This window comes from Saccoglossus kowalevskii, chromosome 2, assembly GCF_978046115.1.
Source record: "Saccoglossus kowalevskii chromosome 2, keSacKowa6.1, whole genome shotgun sequence".
NCBI classification, from domain to species: domain Eukaryota; kingdom Metazoa; phylum Hemichordata; class Enteropneusta; family Harrimaniidae; genus Saccoglossus; species Saccoglossus kowalevskii.
Window position 1 is genome coordinate 11,676,356 of NC_140642.1, and position 21,545 is coordinate 11,697,900.

A 21,545-nucleotide genomic window follows, 5' to 3' on the forward strand; every position below is an offset into this window, starting at 1 on the left:
CAATTCATATATCACCAATACCATAGTACAGAGTTATGTTAACAACGAGTCAAAAATAAGACTAATATACTAAATTTGTATTTAATTAATTGCAAGGATGAGATTACATAGTGAAATGGCCACGATGTACCACGGATCACTGCTGCTTGCAGTTATATTTACGATTGTATCGGTTGAGTGTGTGCACATAGGTCAAAACTACAATTATACGGATCTGGTGAACAAACATGCCATGGGTGCATTATGTATATGGTAATATAACCACAAGCAGGAAGAAGTAGTACACCATGTTGAAATATTCGTCCATTTACCTTGCAGTCTGTGTATTACTGCCTATCGCAGTGATAAGCGGTTCCCGGGACATGGTTACCAATGGTCTGTGTTATTCTGGAGTACAGAACGTATCAACAATCATTTGTAAATGTCCGCCGCCGCCGCCACCACCAACACCACCGTCGATAGGACCATGTATGTATAAACGCATAGATTTGAATTTTTAATAATAAACTATCATGATGTGCATTAGCTTAATTCTTATAACCCAAGTTATCTTTATAAGTGTTTCTTGTTTGATCAACAGGTCCGACAGAAGAATACCACACACGTCCCACAGTTGAGCTAACCACAGGTACGGCCAGAATCATCATATATATTATATATATTGTACATGTAGTTCGGGATATTCCGATATTGTACATGTAGTTCGGGATATTCCGATATTGTACATATAGTTCGGAATATTGGGTTGGTGATGAGATGATTTACATACGAGGATATGTGCATAATCTATGACACGGTACATATGTGTTTAATCATTTTTTTTTCAAATTTAGTTCCAGTAGTAAAAGTTGAGTCAACGGAAACACCAACAGGTATGTCTGTAGTTCTAATATTCTTAATAAATGACGTTTGTGCTAGATCATCACAATAAATTACTTCTTCGACAAATGCCGACCTTTAATTATATGCCTCTCAGTCAGTATACCTGAAATTCAATTTCTAAAACGATCAAATACATCAAAGCCACTGCACTGTACAACACCCCAGACGTTCCTATTTTAAACCACGTGTTGCATTTACATGAACATGACACGTAGTAATATACACAATATTAAAACAAATAGAAACAGTGTACTACACAGAACTTGTAAGTAATTAAGCCACACTGATTTAATTTTACGGATGACATCCTCTGGAGACCCCAAAACTAATGCGAGAGGGCGAAAAAATAACCTGCCAAAAAAAAAAATCCTGCTAAAACCACAGGACTACGGAGCTGGTATTACGAATTGAACCACCACAGTGTATCAAAAAAACAACAAGAAGTCATTATTTGTAGGAGGCACATGTTGATGTACACATCTCGTATTGTATTACTGTCACAGGTATCATCACCTTTGATTTTGTAAAGGCAAGAGAATAAGGCAGACGTTAGCTTTGCCAAAGGCATGCACATCAACTCAATAATAAAGAAAAACTTACTGTGTTGTATTGAAACAAAAAAATGAATTAAAAATGAACAATAAGTTTGTCAACAGCAACCTGAAAATTGACTTCTTTGACATTCAAACTACAGCTTTTAAAGTGACACCTCAGATAGACTAAGTGTAGACACAAATGCTCTAGAACTACTTCAACTATGTAAAAAATTATAAGAGGCTCAATATTGAAAAAAAAAGCACCAACAGAGAGTCAACAAAAATTTGGATGCAGAAAATTATGTACATGTATCTTGCTGACTGTGTGTGCAAGCAAATTGCCCGAATCAGAAAATGAAAAAAAATAATAATAAGAAACGCGGGACAGCCACTCATTACAATATGTCCTTAAGTGTTGTCTGGGCGAAACTCGCTTGCCGCTACCAATCTCTCGTATAGCTGTGTAAACGTTACATCTCCCTGGCCAACGTCAATTGCGTACTAGTCTACAACAATATTTTCTGAACTTTTATGCTCATGTGTTTTGGAGACGTGGTCGCCATGGTGGAATTCCCGGCAACGCAATACGCATGTGCAGAAGATCATTTACGACGAAATTTGCACGTTGTCCAAAACGAATTTTACGACAAGCCAGCGCTTTGCGGCAATATGAGTCGGGAAGTTTCGGACAGAAAACCGATCTGTGGAGACTCGTCGTTGGAGATTTTTTTTTTTTTTTTTTTTTTTTGAGAACAGGCGAAAACTAATGCGCGCGCGGATGTCATCCATAAAATTAAGTCGGTGTGGCCTTAGGTACGCATGGGAAACCAGGGAATTATTTTGGGGATTGGAACCAAATCTGTGTTTATTTTTTACAATTGTGGCCCAGCAGTTAGATAGGTAGACTTTTTATGCCTCTTTTATAATCGGGGGTACAAACAAACCTTGCTCAGAACTTGTTACTCGCATGAGACACAGGAATGTATGTGTGTACATTATTTATATCCAAGTTACATTAAGTGGTTCAAACCCGGCAACTAAAATATTCAATGTATTTTATTGGATTGCTTAATTTATTCAGTAAAAAATAAATACGCTTGTATTCACAGATACAACATCAAAATATCACCGCCACGTGAAGCTACAGAACACGTGACAACTGTCAAAGTGTATAGACGCACCAATGGGCTACCTTGTTGTAGTTGTTATAACAGTCGTTATAACTACTACATATAGAAATATATAAACTATAATTGGCTACACGCTCAGCAATTGTACAATTGAATAACTAATTTACTGTTCACATTTGTTTTCAGTATCTAAAGATCAGACGACTCCAACTCCAACAGGTGTGTGCATGGTCATATTTGGTGTACATGATTCTGACCAAAATCTACTTTTTTCACTCACAAGTCACAGAGTACATTACTTAGACATTCACACACTGGGTTATATAAGTTATACGTCACGTGCAAAGTATTGATTGACGTCATAACTTACTTTGCATTAGTAACATTATCAACAAGGAATAAAACAAATGTCAAGAAATGTGCCGATTTAAAAAATACATAAACAACAATTTTTCTTTCTTTTTATTTAGATATTTATTAATCTTTTGCGATACATAGGCAGGTTTGTTAGTCCCCGTTCGGACGTAGTCCGAAAACGGGGACTTATGTTTTGCCATGCGTGCGTGCGTGCGTGCGTCCGTGATCACCTGTATCTCGAACATGCATGGACGGATTAAGTTCAAACTTCACTCATACATCACACATTATATGGGACATATGCACATGCATTTTTTTCATGATCCAATTAACGATAGCCGAATAGCGGCCATTTTAAGGCCGAAAATGCATCAAAATCGCACATTTTCACCATTCCGGACCCGGATCTCAGTTATGCATGGACGGATTTTGTTCAAATTTGGTACATACATTAAACATAATAGGACCTTGATGCACGTCATTTTTTTTTGGGATCGGGTTTGAAATGGCCGACTGGCGGCCATTTTGTTTTAAAGAATTCAGTTCTGGATCCGTATCTGAGACATGCTTAGATTGATCGAGTTCAAACTTCACACACACAAGGTACATCTTGTCACAAATATGTATGTGCATTTGTTTCATGATCTCATTAACGATAGCCAAATGGAGCGCTTTAAGGCCGAAAATGCATTGAAATCGCACATTTTCACCATTCCGGACCCGGATCTCAGTTATGCATGGACGGATTTTGTTCAAATTTGGTTCATACATTAAACATAATAGGACCTTGATGCACGTCTTTTTTTTCGGATCAAGTTCGAAATGGCCGACTGGCGGCCATTTTGTTAAAGAATTCAGTTCTGGATCCGTATCCAAGACATGTCTGGATTGATCAAACTTCACACACACATGGTACATCATGTCACAAATAGATATGTGCATTTGTTTCATGATCCGCTTAACAATAGCTGAATGATGGCCATTTTAAGGCCGAAAATGCATCAAAATCATGTATTTTCACAATTCCGGAACCGGATCTCAGTCATGCATGGATGGATTTTGTTCAGATTTAGTACAATGTGTTGTACATATGCAGGTGCATTTCGGTCATGATCTGCTTTGAATGTATTTGTCATTCAAATATGAACGGAACGGGGACGTGTCATTGACAATGACTTGTTTTGTCCAATTTTGACTGCGACTTAAGCAGCACGAGGGTGATTTCGTGTTTAATTACCCTGATTAAAATCACGCACTTCCTGGTATCGATTTCAAGTAATCACTGATCTTTGTTTATACCACTCTTTCCTTTATCACAATCTTTGTTGCGCGCTAATGTTATATGCAAATGTTAACACGCGATGTAGACACACCCTATTATTTTACTATAAAAGAAAAGTTATATAACATTTTATTATATAATAATTTATTAAAATACAAAAGTTTGTCCAACTCCCTGTGGTTTAACATGGCGGACAGACGACAGGCTACTCTTGGGCAATGACTGAATGAACAATGCAACGTCTTAAAAGGGTTAGCTATTTTTAGCTCGAGCGATGGTTATTCTGATTGAATTGTGTAGCGTACATTGCAGGTCACTCACGAGGTCATCATGTAGACGGAGGGGAACATTGGTGATTCCAATAACAGTGCTTTGATCTATAATTATTTTCGTTGGGTCCCTGGCCGCCGACTCGATATGCAAATAAATGAGAGTATCCCCAAACGTGTCAATCAAATGATTTTCTTTGTTTATTTCAAATTCTATTTTTTGAAAGGGTGGTGTTGCCGCCACCGACATGTCTTTGGTAACTACAGTTAAAACGCGGTGGTCGTCGCGCAGCGCGTGTTCGAATTTCGTGTAAATAAACAATGTATTTTACACGCGTTGTATACGTCGCTATATCAAACAGAACGCGGCACGGCGACTGCCGCCCTTTAAACCACAAATTGCGATTGCTTGCCCCCACTTCATCAATTGATACCTATGTAACACATTCTCTTATATACGCATTATAGCTAAATTGCACGTTCCGCACTGTTTACAATTGAAAACTAATTTAGTTTTCATTTTTGTTTGCAGTGGTAACAGATCAACCAGCAATGATTCCAACAGTGTCCGTGGCTAATGACGGCCAGGTAAATTTGGCGTAATTACAACTGATGAATTGGCTGCAATAAATTACAATTTAAAGTTTAGCTGTAGTTTCCAAAGTTATGTTTGTGGTGGCAATATTACCCTTTCGAAGATAGGATTTTGGGATGAACAACGAAAATCAAAATCCTGTTTTAATTTGAGGCTTCTCATTTCATTGACGCGCTGGGGGGATACTGCACGGCCCAACGATAATAATAGATTAAATGCAAGCGAAATCAACAATGTATCCAATCCGTGACACCTGGCGGCCATTCATTATATAAAATACATGGCACATAAAGTAAATATCATTATGCCAAAAAATCATTTCTCAATATTGAAAACGACAACGGAAATTGAATTTTACCCAGATTTTCAAATGCGCTTGTGTCGAATTGAAATACAAATAGGTTATAGAAAATTACATTAGCTGCGGTGCATAGTACGGTCGTTTATTATTGGCGATCCGCTCCGCTAGGATTGCCCTTATAATCACTTTTGTCGTTGTGTGTGTGTGTGTGTCTGTGTGTGTACATTTCCAGTGTTCACTATTATTTCTTCTGTGATTTTTTTGGCTTGGCCGATTTCGTTCAAACTTGGCAGGTAGGTCACACCTTAACCCTAGTTATAAGGAAAAATCTGGAAATTTTTTTTGGCCCACCGTTGCCATAGCAACAGCAAAAAAACTGATTTTTGGATAGCTTCACGCCAAATGTATCTCCTCCTACAAATTTGGGATAAAACACTTCAGACATAGCTCATTCTACTCAGCTTGAGTGTGGGCACAAAGTTACCATTTGAATTTTTGATATCTGTTTTCATTACCGAGAAATTTGACCCTAAAGTTAGGGTAACTTTTCACCAGCAACGGCTTTTAACTCCTCTGTGATTGTTTCGGCTCGGCCGGTTTTGTTCATACTTCACAGGTAGGTCGTGCCGTCACTAATTGGAAAACAATCCTGGCCCACCATTGCCATTGCAACATCCAAAAACTGATTTTTGAATACTTTCGCCCCAAATGTATTACCTCCTACCAGTTTTATCGGTGTCGCTGGGTGTATATGATAAAGGGAAGTTGTGCAACCAAATTTGCCGAGTTCGCAGTTTTTCGCCAATAAAAAAATAACTAAGGCAACAACTCACGGTTTTTCAGCATTTCTGTAATAAAGACATTATTCTCCATCAATAATCCGCCCAAAACAGGAACATTTCTACTAATTCTTGTGTTTTTTCGACGTTTTTCGAAAAACCTGCGATTAGGCTGTGAAAGTAGAACATTCCGGAGGGGGCGAAATGGAAGAGCGTAAAAATAGAACGCGTATTTTGACCTCTATGCGGTCGTCGCCAAAGAGCCCCGCGTCCATCGCCTGGCAATGCTCTTCCGTTTCACCAGTTGCGTTTTTTGGCTAAAATTTGGGCAGTACTGTCAGTCACGAAAATTGATGAATAAATTAATACACATAAAATATGAATCACGGGCTAATTCAATGGTCACCGAACACTCCACTGTGGCAAGATAGTAGCGTACTGTATATTTGACCCAGATTTGACAAGCGTGGTACAGTTTTTTGCGCATGTCCGTAATAACGTGCACAAAGGATTGTGGGACAGAGTCCTTTATTTGCTGGCATTTTTGACTGCAGTTCTTTTTTATATTTTAGAGTAAATGCTTTTGATATGCTCTTAGGTTTCTTAATATCCGTCTGAAATTCTGGACTGTGGTCATATTTTTCGATTAGGAGTCGTATATTTAAATAACTCACCGTGACTAATGTTTTGCATTATGAAGTATATTTTTATGAAGGTCAACACACTGTACTTTAGGTAAATATTTACCATCTCGTTATTTCATTATTTCGCTTTCCAGCATTTACAGGAAACGCTTCATTCTAGAAAATGCTATCGCAAAACTGTTGGAAATAATAAATGTAACAGCAGAATACGTCCTAGCACAGTCACTCGACTAGGAGAGTGATTGTGGTCCTAGTAATAAACTAAGTGACTTCCAAAAACTGAATGGTGTTTGCGAACTTCGTATTAGTTATAAACCGACGTTAGCTTCACGTTTATGTCACACCATGGAAACAGCCAAAAACATGGTGCTTGTTTTTGAGCGGAGCGGATCGCCAACCAGCCTACCGGCTTGTTTATTTACCAACATCACCATGAACATATCACAATATTTGATGAATTCAACATTTTCAAATGTATAGCGCACAAATCTAATTTGAAAATTGATATATTGAAATCAAAAATAACGAGGTCACGAATCGATTAGCGTGGCTTCAATTCTAGAATATGATGACGTAATTGTACGTAGCGAGCACGCGTCAATTTATATGAATATTAAAAAGTGGGCGTCAAAATAGAGCTGACTGGTAACATTGTAGTATGCGCGTTGCTGGGCTCGCCGTTGACTGAAAATGTGCAAATAACCGAAAAACCCCCTTAACGATTCAATAAAATGAAACGTCCCAAATTGAAAATAGAATTTCGATTTTCGTCGTGCATTTCAAAATACTATTGTTGAAAACTAAATGTCGCCACCGCAGGTATAATTTCGAAAATCACAGAAAAAATCTAAATTGTGATTACATACCGCAAATTCATAAATTGAAATTACGTCAAAAACCCAAATATTAGATTTCAGAAAATATTAGAAATTCATTTGGCCGTCATTAGCCACGAACCCAACAGGCGTGTGTTTTTGATATCTACAGTTGCTTTTCACAATTCTTGTTAATATACATAGTGAAATATGTAAACAAATATAGTGCTGCTAATTGTATTTAATTGTCTGAGTCGTAGGTTATGAAAACAGTATTACAATTCAGAGAACGTAATGTGCTTATTTGCGTAACAGAGAGCGCTGCTCATTAGAGTAGTGTGTTCAAACTTTACCGCCATGTTGTAGTGCACATTTTGTATTACGATTTTAGGGTTTAAAATGCACTACATGGAACTTATTTGTAGCTGAGAGAGATGCGTGACAAAATCGACAACTTATTTAGTACTTGAAGCGGGGGAGTCGTCACCTGCGCATGCGTCAGATGGCCATAGGCAGTAATAATTCATATTATCATATTATTTCTACCGGATTTTCCAATTCGGATCTTACACCCGCAATTAATACAAACATCACTGGCAGCTTTGTGATATCGCTTCAGTAAGACAATTTAAGCAAGCTTGTCCATGTTCTGGGTACAAACACAGGTGTGCTAGTTACCTTTATGAGAACTTCCTTCCTTCAATGAATTAATGGTAAGAACAGGCATGTCATAATATCGGCTATAGAATATATACATAACTTCATTTTACTGAATGTAAGGATTCTAATTCAGCTATGGTTTATTTTGTTATTCCAGGTGAGGATAATATACTCCTTATTTTGATTTGTGTTCTTCTCGTTGTTACTGCGATCATTGTCTTTCTGGTGGCAATCGCGGTGATATTGCGTCGTAGATCATTGCACAAAAAAGGTGATTCAAGACAAGGTACAGATGTTGACTATGTAGTGGCTGTTGACCAACAGATTAACCCCAACACCGTGACAACAACCACGAATGAAAGTGATTACGTCAATAATGGTACTACCCCGCAACAAGAAACAGGCTATATGACCCTTAACAAGGTGGACATGAAGACGAATGAATACGAGGCATTACAAGTAACACAATTGTAGCCTTGTGTAGATTTAACATTTCAGTTGAAAGAGATCATATCACACATCGATCTGCGACAACTCAACAATTATTGTAACGTATTCATAAACTAACTCTTATAAAAATCTAATTTCACTGTATATATGTATATATTCTTTTTTTCTTTCCAATGATTAATGTGACTGTTAATGTTTAAATATACATTAAATCTTAAGTGATTATGTTAGAAAAGTCTCGATGTGTTTCCGGTGGCAGACACTTTACTGACAAGAGATGGCTTAGTACTATATGAATGTTGCCATGAATGGAAGAATAGAGATATTAGCTATATATGTGAATGAAGTAACTAATGTAACATTTATGCATAACAAGTACAGAAAGATGACCCTATTTACATATAAGGTGCTGTTTATGCATTGGTATTATGAATTGTTTTATCGTGGTATGTGCATATTATATGCAATAATTATATAATATATCATGATTGTTCACACTATTATTATTCATTTATTCAAGGTACTTAGGTCATCGACGTACAAGTAAAATGTATTACAGAGCGCTTAGTAACTGTTTGTGCTAAGATTTGCATGGTAACAACCCAAAACACAAATAAACAGAAACTTACATTTCAATAATACTAAAAATCTATCATGTTGAAGTTTTTTAGTAACATAGAAAATAAATTTGGCAAGGTTTCTAACAACAGTCACATTAATGGTGTTCATTAAATGAATAAATTTGTCTAATGTGTGCTGAGATACAATGTTTAGATATTTTTCTTGACCAAATCCAGTTTTAAATTTGTTATAAGTCAAAAGTTTCGATGATTGATGTAATTTTGTATGCCACTCTTGAATGTTAATATCCCAAGTTCTTTGTTTAAATATTGCAATAAAATTATTAATATTGTTAATACTTTGGTTATGCCAAACATCACAAATATAGATTGTCAAAACGTGTCATGATTTGATTGACGGAAAAGCTTTATTTCTTTTGTTCGCCAAACACTTCTGGTACCAAGTTGCCTGTACTTGAAAAAACAATACCAAGGTGATTGTAGCTGGGAACAACTTCTAAATTCTGGTCCTTGAAAATTTGTTTTTCCTGTTTCTTTAAAACACCAGACTTTCCGAAAACAATATTTTTAGTTTTTGTTATGTTAATTTTCAATTTCCACTTATTGGAATAATTACTTATATATAACGAAAGTAACCAATTACATCAGCTATATATGACCAGTTAAATGATATATAAAGAAATAGAGTAAAATAATTACATTGCGATCAGCATTTTCATTTTATTGTATATAATATGAAGTTATTACAAGGATACCGTAAAGTTATTCAAAGGTATTCTCGTAATAACCTTATTATTATACATCTTTTCCTTCCAAGGATACATCATGGGAATGCCGAAATCCAAAATGTTTAGAACAGAATAAAGGACGACGTCAAAAGATCGATGTCGGATAAAAAAACTTAATTCCTTTAGTTTTTTTCCAAACCCCCCTACCCCCCACTGAAACTTAATTGATAAATATTGGTCATGGCGTCAGACTACCTTCACCATTAAATACAAATTGATAATCGGACAGTAGTATTGCATAGCAGTTGGTTGTCGGGTGGGTGTAAAAAGAGTTTACAAATGCACCTCATTTGATGCAGAGATTTACACTCGAACCAAACCATTTTTCTGTTTGTTTTTTTTCCTTTTCGGTTATTTCTGTCCATGATTGGATAGAACTACAAATACTCCAAGATTTTTTTGACTTCATTAAAAAATAAAATCGTTTTTGTAGGATGGAAACTTTTTGAGGTCAAAACCCCCCACCCCCAAACTAAAGGAAATAAGTTTTTTATCCGACATCGATCTTTTGACGTCGTCCTAAGCGAACTTCTTTGTGTGAAGTCCGGTCAAACCCTGGTGGCAGTCATGTTTGTTTTTATTGTTAGAGGACGCGTATGCGCGTAATCATTCCATATTTGGAATTCGCATTCCTTATATGGTAGGATGTAAATACTCCGTAAAATACCGCTGTAACTTATAGCGTTACGATGACAGATGTATAATAATATGTCGTTATGCAGAAATAAAGTGCCCTAGTATGTTCTGTCTGTTCATATAAATATAAACTATTTTTTAGATATTTATATACAACGATTTGAAATGTATAAGCTTTCTAATATACTGATATATAAACAAATATCTACAGAATAATTCTAAGAAAGCATTATGTGGTTTGCAAACCGCTCATTTTACATTCTAATTTATGGGAAAAAACGCTGTTAACACAAGATGCAAAGGGTATGATGGTCGGTTATAACCTTATTTTATTTATTTATTACCAATGTACAATGATCATATGCATATTGATACCGGTCACTAGTAGCATAGTGGTTGTCGCATCAGACTCATGATCGGTAGACCCGAGTTCAAATCCTACCTGAACATCAAAGAGTCGACCCATACCCTGGGTGAGTGTGCCACAGACTTAAAGGGAAGGCCAATTCCACTGTCCGAGATTCATTCACTAACGAATGCGACTTGGTTAAGGTCCGCAGTAGCCCTGCGTGCAGTGCTGTGTGTACGGGGACGCGTTCAGTTGATAGATGTCCCCACCACAGCCCTGCGTACCTCCTTAGACAAAGTACGGGACTTTGAAAAATACAACTTTTTTAATGAAATAACATGCCCAGGTACCAAAAATGATGATCGATCACCAGATATATCCAGAACTCCCAGTTCGGAGTCCAATTGTGGATGAAACAAACACATTCTCTTGCGTGAATGAAATTAAAAATGGCGGCTTGGTGGATAATTTCTCCGGTACCTACGCGTTTACATTTTGTCCGTCTTTACTAGTCGCATTTTAAAGACGTTTCAGTTTCAGATAACTTTGTAATGGTTGTTACGGATAACTATCGTCATTTCAACCGATTTCGGCTGGGAAACTACTTATTTTTAACTTGCGCACCAATTACGGTGCACTCCCTCCCGGACGTTGTCTATGGAGGTACGCAGGGCTGTGGTGGGGACATCTATCAACCGAACGCGTCCCCGTACACACAGCACTGTAGGCAGGGCTAGGTCCGCAGGTGCTTGTGTTCGACCGGGCCTGGTTGACGCCAGGATAGCGCATTAAAATTGCCATTTGATAGGGAGATTGCCACACAGCCCTGTCATGAACTTTTGAACAGTTATAATTATGCACAAATAATTAATACTCCAACTCGAGCCATAGCTGACTCCCAAAATGTTATAGACCACATTCTCACTAATATCTCCAGTTATTTCTTGGAGTGTGGTACCTTAGAAACCGACATTTGTGACCATTTACCAATTTTTTCTATTGCAAAAAATCTTCATTATGTTCTTAAAAACAAAACAAAAAAATATATAAATGCAATTTCTCCCATTATAATTCTACAAACTTTCTTTCTGATCTGAGTAATATTTCTTGGCAGACAGCCGAGTATATAATAAATCGGACACTAATGTCGCTTTCAATACTTTTTATGATATTTGTTATGGGGTTTGTGCTACTCACGCTCCTATTATAGAATGCAATGCTAGGGGCGCCCCAATACGTAAACCCTGGGTATCAAGGAATCTAGTTAATTCAGCCAGGACTAAAAACAAATTATTTTCTAGTATGAAAAACAACCCCACAAATACTGATATCAAAGCTAAATACAAGCAATATCGAAACATTCTTACAAAACTGTTAAAATTGGCAAAAAAAACGTTATTTTAAATATAAATTTATTTCCGCAAATGGGAATACGAGTAAGATTTGGATAACAATTAACAGCATTTTAAATAAATGCAATAATATGACCACCCCTCAAAGTCTTAAATCACGTGATGCTCCCGATAAAGTTTTGACAGGAAGTTACGATATTGCAAATGAATTCAATAATTTCTTTACAAATATTGGCCCTGAGTTAGCTAGAAAAATTCACCCATCTGTAAATTTTAATCATTATCTCACAGGGAATTTCCCGTCGTCTTTTTTCCTCCAAGCAGTCACAGAACGGGATATTATGAAATTTATTTACCGATTAGACCCCAACAAAGCAATGGGACATGATCACGTGCATCCTAAACTTGTAATTGATGCTGTAAAGTATATTTCTAAACCTCTGGCGCACATTCTGAACTGTTCTATAGCTCAAGGTGTTTTTCCTGACTCTCTCAAACTCGCTACAATCACACCAGTATATAAAAAGGGATCTGCCCTGGATGTCGGCAATTATAGGCCCATATCTATTCTACCCGTATTCAGTAAAATATTTGAATCAGCTGTAAATCATCAGCTACTTGGTTTCCTAAATAAGTTCAACATACTCTTGTCCTCACAATATGGTTTTCGGAAAAAATACAGTACCGCCCTTGCCCTAGTTGACCTTGTTTCTGATATCACTGCCAACATGGACAACGGTTTTGTTACATTTGGGGTATTCATAGACTTAAAAAAGCATTCGATACTATTGACCACAATATTCTCCTTAAAAAAACTGGCTTATTATGGGATAAGGGGTCTCCCGCTTTCATGGTTCCGAAGCTACCAAACTAATAGACACCAAACAGTAAACATTGACGGAACTGCATCCACACCCAGACAGATTCAATACGGGGTGCCCCAGGGATCAATATTAGGACCTTTACTTTTTCTTCTCTACATAAATGATATTAACCACTCTACTGATGCTTTTAATTTCCGCCTCTTTGCGGATGACACAAATTTATTTAAATTCCTGCAAACTAACTCTATTGATCTTTCTAATATTAATAATGATTTTGAAAATGTTGTACAGTGGTGCAATGCTAATAAATTAACAATTAATGTAGAAAAAACAAACTATATGATCCTGAAAACCCCGCAAAGAAAAGTAAAAGTGGAGGGACAGCTCGCAATCAATGATACGTTGATAGAGGGCGTGTCTAAAGCAACTTATCTGGGAGTAACCATTGACCCATGCCTAAATTGGAATTCTAATATTGAAAAAATTGTGAAAACCATTAGTCCCAAAGTGGGCATTATATCTCGCATTCGTCACTATGTTCCCAGATCAATTCTCATCCTACTTTACAACACACTTAATGTACTGTATTGAAATCTGGGGAAACACATACCCAACACTTCGTGAACCAGTTCTGCTCTTACCTGCCTGTTTATCTTCGATCTTAAACACAACAAATATGCACATAGCCTCAATAAGTATGTTAATGATCACCCACATTACATTGCTATCCCACAAATTCGGTGTCTAGCGGTAACTTGTCAATTCCTGTTGCTGAACTTACAGTTTCACAACATAATTTTAAATTTGCTGCAGTAAAACACTGGAATTCACTTCCAGACTCCCTCAAAAACATCAACAACAGAAACAAATTTAAATATGAAATGAAACATTATTTGCTTTGTTAAATTCCTCGATTACCTCCCATTTCTCTGCAATTTTTTTTCTTTTCTTCTGCATAAAAAATCGTTGTACCAGTAGTTCGTTTATATTATTATTACACATAATTTTTTAGTCATATTTATATCTAAATCATATAGATTACCTTTTAATTTTCGTTATGTAAATAGTAATTTTCCTTTCCTTTACCAATAAATTGTAAATTTTTACTTGACAGTCTGGGCCATGGACTGGACTAGTTTCTATGGTCCACGCCGGAATTACTACTATTGTATTTTGTTTATGAGTTCTGTTATAATGGTCATTCTGGTGAAATAAATAAAAAAAATAAATAAATAAATGTAGTCCAAAACAGGTAATGACTTATGTGGCAAAATGCGCTATGTGTCCGCACTAGAACTTGCAATTTGCACTTACAAAAAAGAAAGTCAGGAGAGACAACAGTGACATTCAATGTCCGGAACTGTAGCTTGGCACAAAGACATTTAAAACAAAAATGTACAACATGCAAACATTTTCGTTGTTAAACATGGTTTCTTAACAATATAATTTAGACACAGTCACATTATATGCATGTAATTTATACGTACGTCCATTTTATATGCAAATGATGTGCACGACGTTCGCGTTATATGTACACAATTTTTACCCACACTCGTACGTGCAATGGGCAACCACTGCCGAACTAAAAGGCATCAGCTGGGCAATGAAAACCAACATGAAATAAACAAACGATCTGACGGCCGAAATAGTTATGTCGAGCAACGCACACTCATAAGAATTCTTCTGAAAACTTTCAGCTCAATTTGATACCAAATATCAAAGCTATTGAACTAGTAGTTTTCAGGAAATAGTATTTTTACCCAACATGACAAAAATATTCGCAAAAAATTAAATGAAAGAATTAAAGATATCAACCCAAGTTAGCTACATACCAAGTATCAAAGCAATTGAGCTGATCAATATGCAAATTGTTTGTTTTATGTAAACATTTGACTTATTTGTTCCATGTTAATTATAATATCATGTCCATTTCTAGTAACTAATCAAAGTCAAACTACCGGCGTTCTTGTAAATTATCGCCACATTTATTTCGTTTTTTATTTAGCTACAATAATTCAAATAAGTTTATATATATATATATATATATATATATATATATATATATATATATATATATATATATATATATATATATATATATATATATATATATATATATATATATATATATATATATGCAGAGTTCCATTTTCATTGAGTTTATCAGATCCATATCAGAATTTGATCAAATGAATGTTGTTAATGGTGTGTTCTCTTCCGATAAGCACGACATGTACAATCTCGACGTTTATATGTATCGTTATATATTGTGTAGGGCAGCTACGCAGCCTAAACCCACTTTAGGTGCACAGATATTTGACTGTTCTGGCTGTTGACTTATCCAAGTATTCAGTTCATTCTTTTCTTAATAGGGTTGTATCTTTACTTCCTTAACACCAATACCACCAGGACAAGTGTTAACCTCTTAATGTGATTAGTTGATTTTTTGACTTTATAAATAGCAAAAATGAATTCCTTGACCAAACAAACCTGTAGTTACATGCATTACACATGATAATATTGCATGTGTAAAGAAATACTAAAATTAAGCTTTTTGCTCATTAAATATTCAAAATGGCCACCGTTATGCTAATTTTGACCTATAATGTAACATCTTGACATTTCATTATAATCAGAAGATATTATACTTCAATTTTACCAACAATTGCTATTCTTGCTACTTATTTATACATCATAGTAGTCATGGTAATATGGTTTGCATTTTGTGTGGTGACAGTGGCAGAAATATGCCTTTTCGGGGGGACTATTCAAAATATGTGGAAAATGGACAGTGAGTCCCAGTTTTTTCACAGTTACCATTTGATTTCATATTGAGTAGTACCCAATGGTTAAAAAATGCGGTGTGGTAGAGTTGTGGGGGGGTGCACGATAGCATATCCTGGCCCATGGCCGACTATTTTAATAAACTGACCTGTCACCGGTCGCACATGCGCCATCCCAGGCGAAAACTGCCAAACAGAAACATGTTTTATGAGCTCCTTGAATCCGTTGAATACGTATTATAAAATTGTGGCAAGCTAAAAACGCCATGTTGAAATACTCGCCCAGTTTACTCGCTGTAAGTGTAACATTAATCTACGACCCATCGCAGTGGGAAGTGGTTGTAGGAACATGGCCACGTATGGTGTGTGTTATTCTGGAGAGCTAGATGCATCAACTATTCTGTGTCGTTGCACGTCACCTCCTCCACCGCCACCACCAGTGCCAGGTATGTCGGAAAACATTCGATGCAAATTGAAGTCATAAATGATAAATAGGCAATACATCACGTTGTCAACGATTAGATAAATATGTATAACCAAAGTTCACTTTTCTGTTTTCAATTGATCAACAGGACAGTGCATACGAACAACTGCTAGGCCTACAACAGGTATGAAAATCATGCGATTCAATAGGATTGTTGATGAATGGCCAATAAATCACGCGACCAACCTTGGGTAAACATGTATAACTCCAGTTGACATTTTTTTTTATCAACAGACCAGTATACACAGGCAACTACTGAGTCAGTCACATGTATGTTTAATACAGTTCATTCAATCGTTAATTATAATGACATTATATTTACGATATAGATTAATGTTAATCGTGCTCTCCGTTCATACAAGTTGATACTGGCGTAAAGTACATTGATTTCGCGTTACCGATCTATAATTGTAAATATTTATTAATAACATACAAGTGTCCTATATTTGGCATATACCATCCCCAAGACGTCCCCGTGAATAATACACTTGTCCTGAGAGAGTATATCGGCATGTGGTTGAGATTATGACATATAATGTATTTTGTTTTGATAATTAATATAATTGCAATTTGGAAAGTGAGAAAAAATTACCTGAAAATAATGTGCCATTCCCAAGTGACGCGGGAATTTTTACTAACTGAAGTGGTATTTATGGTCTATTAAGTACAGGACATTTTCACGTCATACGCCTTTTCAATTATGTACGAGTTTCGAAAATATTAGGTCATCGAAAATCAACTGCCTGAATAACGCTTTGTTATTTGTTTCTACAGTTAAAACACCGACAATTGAACCAGACGGTGAGTGCTTATTTCTTAACTATTATTATGGGCATTGGGTTCGATGACGTAATTTGCGCATTGCATTGGGTAGTCCATGGTTTACATCCATACATATACTTTGACATATGGTAACATTATTAGGTATTTACAAAATATATGACATTGAATTTTTAATCATTTTTGAAATATATAAATGTATAAAATACTTTGATTTTGATTTATAACATGCCATGTGTATGCATAGTATGAATAATTTACATAAGTTTTAGCAATTTCATGAAGAAACAAATTATGACAAGCAACCAAGATTACATTTTTGATATATGATGTGACGTCAGTCCATACTAAGTAATGCAGAATCAATCTCATTATTTCTATCATGAATGCGTACCCCCAAAGTCATAGAGCTGATTGTTCTTTAACATTAAAAGCAAACGTTATTTGGCATATACCACCTCCAAGACGTCCCCGTAAATAATACACTTAACCCGAGAGAGTATATCGGCCTGTGGTTGAGATTATGGCATATCGTGTATATTGTTTTGATAATTAATATAATTGCACCTTGGATCATGAGAAAACTGTACCTGAAAATAATGTAACATTTCCAAGTGACGCGGGAATTTTTACTATGGTCTATTCAGTACAGGACATTTTCACGTCATACGCAATTTAATTATGTACGAGTTCGAAAATACTAGGTCATCGAAAACCACAAACTGCCTGAATAACCACTTTGTTACTTGTTTCTACAGTTAAAACATCGACAATTGAACCAAGCGGTGAGTGTGGATTTATTAATTATTATTATAGGCATGGGGCATATGATGACGTCATTTGCGCATTGCATTGGGTAGCACATGGTTTACATCCATACATATACTTTGACATATGATAACATTAATAGGCATTTACAAAATATATAACATTGAATTTTATATCATAAATGTATAAAACATACTATGATTTTGATTTATAACATGCATGCACAGTATGAATAATTTACATAAGTTTTAGCAATTGCACGAAGAAACAAATTAAGAACCCGATTTTCATAAAAAACGAGTCAGAGTTGATCTATGTCCATATCTCGTCAATGTGTTTTTTTGCATTGCCCAAAATATGGGAGCCCAGAACCTAAAAATATAACCTGAATATTTACAAATTATTTAATAACAACCCGAAATGTTATTTTTATGGATACTCCATAAAATCTTGATAATATGGAATTAGTCAACTAGTGTTTTACTCGGAGCTATTTTGGCATGTTGAGTGTAATGCGAGGAGCCGCTTAGACTGAGATAACGGAATATTGTTACAATATTTTGTTTTAGTTTGATTAATTGATAAGCAATACTAGTACTGCTCGATGTATAGTAATGTTGTTAGCAAAACAGCGATGTCAATTTTAAAATTGTCCAGCTTATATTCACGCGATGACAGCAACTCGTATAACCTTGATTTTATTAACCTTGAGTATTATTTACGAATAATAGGAAATGTTGGATTCAGACCTACTTAACATAAAACTATGCCACTCATGTTTACATGTAGCCTGGAGACACAAAATAAACACGTTCACATAATTTATAGCAATATTAGGTAAATATTAATACAGAATAATATACCACAGGGAGCCCAGGAACTATAATCAACTGTAGTACGCAGTCTCTATGAGCGGGGGGGGGGGGGGGGTATCGGCTGGTACGACTCGGTTAGCCTTGCTCAACTGGTTCGTAACCAGTCTTGTGATTGGTTGTTGACAAATGCTGAACAGGCCACGCCTCCAACTGTGCCGTGTGTTCGGGCAAACCCTTAGGAATTCCTAAATGGAGTAAATTTGTGTAGTTTTCTTGATTTATTCTGCAGATATCGATAAAATGTAGGTAAGACTTTGAAGGAGCGAAATTTGAAGGAGCACCTAATATTCTTCAACCTGGTATTTTTTTTAGATTTTAAAAAATGGGAGCTGGCTGGAGCCTTCATCCCTTGTCTATTTCCTACACTAGATACCAGCCAATACCCCCTACCCGCTCATAGAGACTGCGTACTACAGTTGATTATAGTTCCTGGACTCCCTATGAATATACTAACATTACTGACCCAGGTCAAATATGACAAGCAACCAAGTCAGTCCATACTAAGTAAGGCAGAACCAAGCTCATTATTTCTACCATGAATGCGTACCCCAAAGCATAATGGAGCTGGTAGTTCTTAAAGCGCAGTAGTCGTCGCGCTGCGCATGTTCGACATTTGTGTTGATAAACATTGATTTTCCCACAATCCAATGCGCTCTTCAAATGGAAATCACAAGTATGAGGTTTGACCTGGGCGCGACTTGCACTGATTACCGCCGGTGACTCCTTCGATACCTTCCAATCACATGAAAATTACCTAATTACAGCTTGGAAACGTGTCAGTTCGTACTCGTTGATCTGCGCAACAGTCAAAGTCGCCATCTTTGTTTATATGAGACCCATATATCTCGCACATGCGCAGCGCGACGACTACCGCTCTGTTTAACATTAAAAGTAAACGTGGAATAGTGGGTTGGTCACATAAGAGACACCAATCCTGTTTTTTATGCCGGTGATTTTGATATAATATGTCGTTACCGTTGGGTTCGATGATAGCTTCCTGGGTATAACAAGATACTGAACAGCACATTTGGTTCTGTCAGTTTTAACAGCATCGTTCATGGTCACTACCTACAGTCTGAAATGAGGTGGGGAGTTATGAATATTGTGGCGAAGGGCAGTCACGTGGGAAGGTTGTGGACAAAGAAAGAGCATTTATGAGACAGAGAAATTGTTGAATCGTGCCACCGACATCTGAAATACATCCCGAATTTAGCGACTAGCTTTACAAACTCAAAGGGTCTATAGATAATTAGAGTTTGAAAGGGATGGGTGAGATTTTGAAATCCTATTTTTCAATGAAAAAACACATCCTGGGTCGGAAAAAGACTGTGAATATGTGCGTTTTATCGTTTTCTCTCCTATGAGAAATTAGGTTTTTTCAATACAACAACCTTATATAGCTGTTTTTTATATTTAAGATATTTTTTTATTGAGTCAAGTCTCTTAAAAAATACATTTCAGTTCCACATAAATCTCATATGAAATACCTTTACATAGTCAATACAGTCAGAAATTTACCCCATTTCTTAATATGTGCATTTAATTTCCCTTTTTTGTTGGTAATAACATATTCAGTGTTCAGTGTTCTGTTGTAGTGCACATTTTGTATTACGATTTCAGGGTTTAAAATGCACTACATGGAACTTATTTGTAGCTGAGAGAGATGCGTGACAAAATCGACAACTTATTTAGTACTTAAAGCGGGGGAGTCGCCACCTGCGCATGCGTCAGATGGCCATAGCGTGTCATTGTTTACAAACAAGCATCTACCCATGAGCCTTTGCGTTTTAGCGCGTGTTGTTATCATCGCTTGGGACTCGATTCCCGCGCGTGCGCAGATGACGACCCCCCCCCCCGCTTTAATTTCTGCACATAAACAAAACAAAAGAGGAAATGTAAATGTTTTAGCTTAGCATTTACTAGCATTTACGTCGATGGCATCATGTGGTAAATATTGTATGTTATAAACTGAGAACGCACAATGGGAATTTTTCGAAAACATAATTTCGACATTTTAGGCAGTAATAATTCATATTATCATATTATTTCTACCGGATTTTCCAATTCGGATCTTACACCCGCAATTAATACAAACATCACTGGCAGCTTTGTGATATCGCTTCAGTTAGACAATTTAAGCAAGCTTGTTCATGTTCTGGGCACAAACACAGGTGTGCTAGTTACCTTTATGAGAACTTCCTTCCTTCAATGAATTAATGGTAAGAACAGGCATGTCATAATATCGGCTATAGAATATATACATAACTTCATTTTACTGAATGTAAGGATACTAATTCAGCTATGGTTTATTTTGTTATTCCAGGTGAGGATAATATACTCCTTATTTTGATTTGTGTTCTTCTCGTTGTTACTGCGATCATTGCCTTTCTGGTGGCAGTCACAGTGATATTGCGTCGTAGATCATTGCACAAAAAAGCTGATTCAAGACAAGGTACAGATATTGACTATGTAGTGGCCGATGACCAACAGATTAACCCCAACACCGTGACAACAACCACGAATGAAAGTGATTACGTCAATAACGGTACTACCCCGCAACAAGAAACAGGCTATATGACCCTTAACAAGGTGGACATGAAGACGAATGAATACGAGGCATTACAA

At 36.4% G+C, this 21,545-nt stretch overlaps 1 long non-coding RNA gene across 1 annotated transcript; it reads left to right on the forward strand.

Annotated features, from left to right (window-relative positions):
* The first annotated feature begins 16,582 nt into the window (after nt 1-16,582).
* Nucleotides 16,583-18,056, forward strand: LOC144353432 (uncharacterized). The gene is made up of 4 exons (XR_013420817.2): nt 16,583-16,621; nt 16,732-16,767; nt 17,272-17,298; nt 18,036-18,056. It is a non-coding gene; the product is annotated as an uncharacterized LOC144353432 (long non-coding RNA).
* Nucleotides 18,057-21,545: the final 3,489 nt, after the last annotated feature.